Raw genomic sequence first — 8,066 nt, 5'->3', positions numbered from 1 at the left:
GTTTTTTGTTTGTTTGTTTGTTTGGAAATAGGTGTTGCCAGAATCCATTAAAAATAAAGAAAGCTACAAGAGCACCAAATTGCCACCAGCAATGTCTACAAGTGTCTTTTTTCCCAACCCATCAGCAGAATTTCTACTTCTTTTAATTCCTTTCCATCTGGTGGGTGAGAAGCAATATCCAATTGTTATTTAAATTTACATTTCCCTGCCTCATGTGGTTCTGCCTCTTCTCAGGGTTATTGGTTGTTTTGTTTTCCTCTCCTCTGAATGCTCACAGCAGAATCTTGTCTTTTGTTATCAATTGGTAGATGTTCCACCTTTTACTGCTATCCGGCCTTTGTCTGCTGTGCGTGTGGTGGGTGAGCCCCTCCATCCACCCACCATTTGTCTTCGGACTTTGCTTTCATATATTTTGCCATTCAAAAGTATTCGCAGTTGACTTTTATTTCATAGCTTCTGGATTTCTATCATGTTTAAAAATGCATCCCGCGTCCCTGGGTGATACATACATTCTCCAGAATATTCCTCTATCTGAATTGCTTGGTCTTACTTTTTTTATTATTCAAATATTTTTCTTGTTTAGTTTTTAAATTAAGCATTTTAAGTGTGTCTGAAATGAGGCAAGGGCCCAGTTTTATCTTATCCCCAATTTGTCTGACTTCTCTCAAGCCATTCAAATTTGGTTCAAGTAAACTAAAAGGAAAAACCTCCATACAGTTTTGTTCTATTTTTCCTGTGTTGACTTTTCCCCGTCTTTTCCGTGTTCCTGATCTGTCTCTGACATCTTGCCCTTTTCTTCTGCTCTTGCCTCAAGCCATGCACCCTCGCTAAGGACAGCTGCACCGGCAGCAGCAGCACTGCGGCAGCAGTAATAGTGGTCAGTATTTGCAGGCGCTGGGTCTTTGGCTCTCTGCATGCCAGGCACTGTTCTAGGCGCTTGGAAGGTTTTAACTCAGTTGATCTTCACAGCCTGTGGCATAGGCAGGGTTAACAGCCCAGTCTTTGGATGCCAGAGGCTAAATAATCCATGCAGGTCACCTCCCCAGTGGCCCTGCCAGGGTCTGACCCCAGCCCAGATCTTAACCACTGGGTACCAGACCCACGTCACTGGCTGCGGGTGTACACAGCTCAGCGCTGTCCCCTCTCCTTCCGCCACTCGGTGCTGGGGATCCTTGTTCTTCCCTGTTCATACCCCCCAGTGATGACGGAGCCTCCTCAGGCATCTCATCAAAGCCCCCTTCCATGGTGTCTGATGAGCTACCCACGAAGCCACAGAGCTCTGCTGTTGTTGGTGCCACGGACGCCAAGCAAGGACCTCTGTGCTGCTTCCCCAATGTGCTGCCCTCAGGGCCGCGCTGGGTCACGTCCCCAAATGCCAACAGCTCCCTGCTAAAACCTGGATTCCTTCCCCACCCTGGGAGCTGGGAAGCCCCCTGTAAGGGGGACCTAGGGACAGTTGCCTCACACTCCTCCCATCTCCAGAATTTGGTATGAACACTACTCTGTCAAGAGGGGCATTTTGCAACCTTCTCATCTTTAGACAGGAGTCGGGGCTGGCGGGAACCGGATGCCTCAGGCAGCTCGGTCCTGCTCTCCCATCCCCTCTCTTCCCAGCCTCCCTCCCCCGCGGAATCCCAGTGGGCCGCGATCGGCACTCTCCACACAGGCTGTGTTTCGCTTTGAAGTGTTCTCTGCTTCTAAAGTGTATTTGATACAAACCCCGCCTTGACCTTTTCTTATAATTCAAATCCCCAGACTCAGTACCTGTCTTCATTTAAAAAATACCTTGTGAGAGTGCCTACGAGCAAGCCACCTGCCCAGTGCAGAGTAAGGAAATATTTATCTTGATGAAATGTTTATGCAAGTTGATTTGACATCTAAGAAGTTGTTTTTCAATCCCCCGTCCTTCTGGGTATCCTTTTTCGCTATTCCGGTTCTAGGTCTCCTGGGCGGTGACGTGGAGGAGCTGTCACTAAGGGTCCCTGTGTCTTGCCTCATCCAATCTTTCTTCATCATTCAGCAGATACCCATTGACCGCTCACGCCATGGTGAGCATTGTTCTAGGTGAGATGCACGCAGCAGTGAACAGAGAGACAAAATCCAGCTGTCGTGCAGGTGGACACGCTAGTAAATAAATACATACATTTATGAATCAACATTTGGAAGACAAAGCTCAGAGGACAAGCACTGACAGGGTAGGAAATGCTACGGGTGGGGGTTGTCAGGGAAAGGCTCTTCGAAGAGAAGGTGTTGGCACTGGCAGTGGTGGCAGTGGGGACAGGCCACAGGGGTGTGAGGGGAGAGTGTGGGAAAGTGCTGGGCGTGTTGGAGCAAAACCCGGGAAGCCAGTGCTGGATGTGTGAGCTGCAACGTGGGGGATGATGAGTTTGATCAGGACTTCCTGTGATTCGATTGGGGTGTGTGTGTGGGGGGGGCTGTGTGTGTGCACTGCAGGATCGTGCTGGTGTTTTATAGAGACCAGACTGTGGGGTGTGAGGGTGGGAGCTGGGAGGAACATAAAGGCCTCCAAGAGGGGATGGTCCCTGTGCTGGGTCAGTCTCCTCTATCCACACAAGCGTCCACTGTGGAGCTTCAGAAGTCATGATAGCATCCTTCCCCCCTCTCCCCACATCTATCTCTTCCCCACTTAGAGGGGACCCATGCTTACAGGACCTGTGAGTGCTGGGCTTGCGTTCAGGGCCACCTCTGCCCCTAACTGGCTGGTGATGTACACAGTGGGGGTTTTTGGACCTCTCTGAGCTGAGGCTTCCTCATCTGAAGAATGGGGAGGGTGGAAACAGCACCTACCTCCCAGATAAGGACTGACTTTGGTGAGCGTGTCCAGCACTTGGCATAGAACTGGACACACAGATGCTGAATGCGTGCTGGTGACAAGCTACAATGCCACTATGTCGAGAATGATGCAACTGTCATCACTATGGAAGTATTTCCAAGTCCTGATCATTTCACTCTTTAAGTATCTCCCAATATCATACAACACAAATGTCTTCATCCCAGATCACGCGTGTGTGTGCACACGCGTGCACACACACACACACATACACACACGCACACTAGCTAGCTGAATTAGATGTGTCAGTTCCCAACTACAGAGCTTATCTCATTAAATTATTGTCACTGTTACTTGAATCCCCAGTAAATTGTGAAATTAGTAGGGACTGCATTTTGGCCACCTTTTTTTTTGCACACAGTGAAGTGTGTAAGGTGCTCAAGACTGAAGCGTGCAGCTTGATGAATTTTTACACGTGCACGTCCCCATGTAACACCAGCCCAGACCCAGACGGAGAACATTGCAAGCAGCCCAGAGGCTCCCTTTGCCCCTCCCAGTCCATTCTCATCTAACTTTCAGCTCCCCAGGAACCACTACAGCAACTTGTGAATAACAGACACACACCACGTATTTGTGGGAGGACTCCCTCAGTTCATTGGAGGAAGAAATGGGCTGGTCGCTGCTGACATTCTTGGTCATCCCTGCCCTTTGCAGTTCTGGGACCAGAGGTGTGATAGTGCCTGGTTTCAATGTAATCTAAACACTTGATAGCCAGAGTGAGGCTTTGTTGAGTAACATATATTAGTATATATTTGTGTTTCTGTAGGTCCGGGTGCAGACAGCAATGGCGCCATGCAGCGTTTTCTGTGTAGCCCTGATCAGAGCCATCTCCCATGTCTCACTGAATCATCTCAACAATCTTCCAAGGTGAGAAGAGCATGATTCCATCTTCCAGGAGAAGAAACCGAGACTCCAGGATAAAGTCTGAATTCCTTCTCTGGGCCTGTGGGGGCAGCGTGATGGCCCCAAATGTGCCCTGAAGAAAGGCTCCCGTGTCCTCGTCCGAGTCTGCCTTCCTCCCTCTCAGGAAGCCTTTCTGTGCCTCTTGCCTTTTGATTTTGGGCATCTTGGGTTCCGCTGGGGTTTAATTATGTTCCCCTTTCCCCAGGAGCGATGTTGAAATCCTAAACCACAGTACTTCAGAACATGGCCCTATTTGGAAGTAGGGTCATTGCAGGTATAATCATTTAGACTAGGTCACAGTGGATAAGGATGAGTCACTAATCCAATGTGGCTGCCGTCCTTATGAGAAGAGGAGACGAGACACAGAGACACACATACAGGGAGAGGCCATGTGAGGACATGGCGGAGATTGGGGTGGTGCATCCACAAGCCATGGAGTGCCCAAGATCGCCAGCACCCACCACAGTACAGTCTAGGAAGAGACAAGAAAGAATTGTCCCCTAGAAGTTCAGAAGGAATAGAGCCCAACCAGCACCTTGAGTTTGGACTTTCAGCCTTCAGAATCGTCAGACAATAGATTTCTGTTTTAAGTCACTCCATTTGTGGACCTTTGCCTCAGCAGCTCTAGGAAATTAATACGGGTCCCGTGTGGGCAGCTACATATTGTCTTGACTGGAATTAACGACCCAGGTCAGCAGGGTCTGAGCCTTCCCACTGCGGCCACCCTCCTGCCTGACCTCCTCACTCATCCCTACCGACGGTCAACCACAACCCTTCCTTTAGCGCATGGCTCAAATGCCATTGCTTCCAGAGGCTCTTCTCAGTCGTCCCACAGAAAGCGTAGGACTAACAGACCCGTGACTGGGATGTAGCTCCCCCAGTGCGCATTGTCTCTTACTTAGCAACAGTTCAGTGGGCACAAAGGTGGCTTCTTTGACTCCGTCTCTCTTCAGCTAGGAAAGGTGGCCCAGGGCTGTAGGAAGGCAGAGCGGGGAAAGACGATGCCACGTGGAATTGATCCAGGTCAAAGGGTGCTCTTCCAGAGGCGAGGTATCACACCAATCAGGAATACCAAAGGAGGAATCATGTTAAACCTAACCTCTTATGTGCAGTTGGCTTTTCCGGATGTTTACACTCCCAGGGCTAGAATGCCTCCCTTCCCTGATGCAGGTTTGCATGTTGACATCACAACTGAACTCGAAGGCTCAATGAACTTGCCATTTCCCCCAAAAGGCTGCTCTGAGAGGGAGTACGAAATACAGTTCTCTATTTCTCTTCTAAGTTTCACAGCACTTTACGTGTACTCGTGTGTGTGCATCTTAGGGCAGCCTCCCTTTCTACCTGCATTGGCGATCTCCATTCCAGTGCACAGATATGTACCAAGTGCACACATGCGCCAGGCCTTGGAGATACCTTGAGGAACAGGAGACAGTCTGGTCTCATGGACCTCACAGTTTAATGGGATATAAGTGGGTTTTTTACCAAAGTGTGTTAAATAAATACATATGAATAGAAAGTTTGGTGCGCGTGTTAGGCCCATTCAAGATCCTTAACCCAGTCAGCCTGTGGCGGATGCGTGAGATAGACAACCACAAAGGGTGGGCCTCGTGGGGTGGCACCGATGCAGTGGCACGGGGTCCCTCCCTGTCCCACACTCTGAAGGGCCTGCACTTGGGGTTCAACGCTCTGCCATCGTCATCTTGAAATTGTTAATAATATTGCTCCTGAAATCATGTTTTCTGAGTCTGATGGGAGAATGGAACATGCAGGGGGGACTGGAGCTGGGGCTGTGCACCTTCCTGCCACCTGCCACCCCCGGGAGGGATTCTCGGCTACCCAACCCCGCACCGCGTGTTCCCTAGGTCTTGACCAGCCTCTGCCCCTGCAATTGTTGCTGCTGTCCAGTAGGTGGCAACAGGCGGTCTGTGTTCCGCGCCCTGGCGGAGCCGTTGCCCGCAGGGTCTGGGCATGCGCGCAGGACACACTGAGTGGGATCTCGGGGTAAGGCCAGAGGGCGACTGTTTCCGCGTCGAGCAGGCAGTGCCAGGGCCCGTTCCACATGGGACTGGAGCCTCTCGCCCACCTCCCATCCAGGTACGGAGAGCTTCTCAGCCTGGAGGCCGCAATCCTGCGAGGTCTCGGCTCCACCGCACACTGGGCCGTGGTCTGTGGAAGAGGGAGACAGTGGCGTGGCTCCCCCATCCCCCAACCTCGGCTGGGCCCAGCAGAGGGCGGGAAGCCTGCAGGTGTAGGTGGCTGGTGCTGCCCTGAGTCACCTGGCAGGGCCCTGGCACCTGTGAGGGGCTGCTCTCACATTCCCATGCCCAAGGGAGCTCAGCGTTAGGTAGCAAAGAAAAGACACCACGCCAGGTTGAGAGAGGCTGCGAAAGAAAGGAGGAGGCCCTCTATTTTAGTACTTTTAATGGTGATTTTTTTTTTTTTTCATTTTGCAGTGGATCCTGCAAATCATGTAGCCGGCCCTGCCCCCAAACTCAGTAATAACTACAGTGACCATGTGCCGGCACCAGGCCGTCAGATCTTCCCAACCGTGCGTGTCGGAACTCTGATAATTTCTATTCTGCAGAGGAGGAAAACGAGGCTCAAGTCACACGCACGAGCCCCACATCTGGTAAGTGGAACGCTGGGATGGGACCCAGGCTGTGTCTGCCCCCGCGCTTGAGCGCAGAAGGGTCAAGGCTGGCCGGAGCCCGCAGGCGGCTGGTGTGCAGTTAGGGAGTTGCCAGCTGACTGGTGTGCAGCTAGGAATCTGTGGGCTGAATGAGTGGGCCAGCCGGCTAGACGCAGGGTGGAACCGGGCCCCGCCTGCCTTCCTGGATGCACGCAGGCAGGCCGGGGAGCCAGCACCCGGTGCCTGCGAAGCGGGAGGACGCTCTGGTTCCGGAGCGTGGTACAGGGCTGGGCCGGCCAGCCTGAGTGGGCGGCAGCACGTGATCACCTGCAGATGCAGAGCGACGGCGAGGACAGCATCACCGGCTCAGCTGACCCTGCCCAGTACACAGGGCCTGGCCATCTTGTGCCCAAGCCTGGTAAAGCACCATTTTGTCCCTGCCTCGCCATTGCTTTGCCTGTGCTGTTTTGTAAGCTGCCCGAGGTGTGCCTGGCTCCCCTTCTGTGTTCGCAGGGGCACTGGAGGCTGGGCAGGAGAGACGCGGTGCCCAGGAAGCCCACCCAATTTTCCAAGAAACCTCTGCCCCCACCCCCAGCCCCCCACCAGAGAAAGCTTTTCCTCAGTCCTTATTGCCCTGCCTCTGATATTCTATCTTGCATCCTAAACTGGGTGCATTCTAACCCTGGTGGTCATGATTTTGCAAAGTGATGGATGGAACATGGATGTATGCTTTCGTTTGAATATTATGGTGACTTCAAGAACCACACAGAACATTCAGGAAACGTTATCGTGCCGGCTTTGGACAGCAATGTGAAAGGGGTTATATGTCTGGGAGTACTCAAATTATCAACAATTTTAATCAGCTTTTTTATGCACCATTCAGAGAGCAAAATTAGAACTGCTTGTGTTTGTATTCCACAATGTATTCGAGATAATTAAAAATTAGCCCGTGAAATGATAGAGATCTGTACAGCAGCAGCCAGGATTTGGAGGCAGTGTTTCCCTCTAGGCAAATGAACTGGACTTTTCTGAGAGTAAATACGGAATCCGAATCCAGCTGCACATTTTATTAAAACTACGAACATTTCACGGTCACCCCTGTGTAGCAGGCAACCTTCTGCAACAGCCGCCCTGGCCGTATCTTACTAGCAACCGGCAAGGAAATACCGGAAAATAATCGGCTGTTGAAATGATTATTTAAGCTTCTAAGAAATTCATCCTGATGACTGTGCGTGACTGTGCGGTGGCTGCGCGCTGCCCGGTCCTGCCTCAGTTCGCCCGCACTTCCCTGCTGCTGCTTTAAGACTGCAGAGCGCCCCAGCGGCCAGAGGCAGGGGAGGGGTCCCCGCTCGCCTCCGCGCCGCTCGCTGGCTCGCCGGGCTCACAGGCAGGGAAGGGCAGCCCAGGCATCCATGTGATCGAGGCCCGAGCCCAGGAAAGATGCGCCTGCCCGCCCGCCTGCTGCCTGGATGCGGAGGGTGAGGCTGGCGCACGGGAGGCCGCCGGCTGCGCGTTCTGGGCGCCGGGCGCCCGGGATGAGCTCACGCCCGCGTCCGCGGCTGTCTGCACCCGCCGACCTGCCGGGGGCCCCCTGAGCTGACGGCGCACCTGGGCTGCGGCCGCGGCGGTGGGCGCGGCGCCCGGGAGCAGGTGTGCGGGAGCGCAGCGCGCGGCGAGCGCAGC

The sequence above is a fragment of the Propithecus coquereli genome, unplaced genomic scaffold (genome assembly GCF_000956105.1).
Source record: "Propithecus coquereli isolate 6110/MARCELLA unplaced genomic scaffold, Pcoq_1.0 Scaffold148, whole genome shotgun sequence".
NCBI lineage: Eukaryota > Metazoa > Chordata > Mammalia > Primates > Indriidae > Propithecus > Propithecus coquereli.
The sequence above is the reverse complement of the archived record's forward strand: the minus strand, read 5'-3'. Positions refer to the sequence as shown.